We start from the raw sequence: 1262 nt of genomic DNA, 5'->3' as shown, positions 1-1262 counted from the left end.
TGTGTTCTCAAGATTGTCAACTGATCTTGACAGAATAGAACCTTTATTGTTGCTTCTCCAGTCCCAATCTATTTGTAAATTTAGATGATTTGTGTAAAGAGGAAGCCCCAGGCCCTCAGAGAATTCCCTTGCCCACATCCTCTGCACCTACTATGCGTGCACAATACTTGCTTGGTGGGTCCGGAGTGGCCCCTGCAGCCCAGCCCCCATGCTGCAGGGAGGGTCCTGTCTGGGTTCAGAGGGCATGACCTCACAGTGGTATTAAATGTCCGTGCCCTGACTTCAGGATGCTCCGTCAGGGACACCATATGCTTTTGGCTTCACTTCTTGATATAGTGAATTGGCCTCACTCGCCCCCAATTTCTGTGCGGGGAGGCCCCAAGCAAGGGCTTTGTGAACCACGAGGGAACCTTTTCTCTGGGGCTGACACAAGCCCTGACGCAGTCAGCATTCTATGAGTTTAGAAGCTCTCGAGGGTTTGAGGGAGATTCTCTATCCTTTAGGACCCCCTGTTTGAAGGTTACATCTTAAAATACATGCAGATACAGAACATCTGGCTTGAAACAAAGTCCACTTTTATTATTCAGTACATTAAACACACACAGCAGAGGTTCCCTCAGAGGTTGTATTCTTGCTGTTACTAGATGTAGGGATCGATCTCACCAAGTGTAAGTGGCCCCTGGACTGACATCAGTGGACATAAAATCACTGAACATCTGGGCAATGTCAAGTCTCTCCCAGGAAATTAGAATTCAGAACGAACTACAGCCAAGGGACCTGTTAGTCCTCTGGTGATGCCCCATTATAAAGGGTATTCATGCCACTGGGTGGACCCAGCAGATGCAACTGCAAACCCACACCAGGAAATGTCACTCCTGAAACATGAGCCAACTCATGAGAGTGCTCTGTCCCAGGGGGAGCTGTGAGCAGGCGAGAGGAGACGCAGAAGTCCTGGCTTCCAGGATGCGCAGGGACACAAGGTCCACGATCACGTCTGAGAGGCACTGGTCTCTGCGTGAGGACGTCTCGTAAGCACTGCTGTCAGGAACCTGTGCCTGTGCCGACATAACCAGGAACGTGGTGAACATCCTTCTGGTCAGTGAACCTGCTCACAGTTAACCCTGGGTTCTCGCTATGTGTGAAATGTACGCCCACCATTCCTGTGGTGAAACCTAGCACACCATGGACTGTATGGCAGAAGGGTTCTTAGGAAGTGTCAGGGTTAAATGAGACTGTAGGGTGAGTCCTCATCCACTGGACCT

The sequence above is a fragment of the Pteropus vampyrus genome, unplaced genomic scaffold (genome assembly GCF_000151845.1).
Source record: "Pteropus vampyrus isolate Shadow unplaced genomic scaffold, Pvam_2.0 Scaffold679, whole genome shotgun sequence".
Classification (NCBI taxonomy): domain Eukaryota; kingdom Metazoa; phylum Chordata; class Mammalia; order Chiroptera; family Pteropodidae; genus Pteropus; species Pteropus vampyrus.
Note: the sequence above shows the minus strand (reverse complement) of the source record.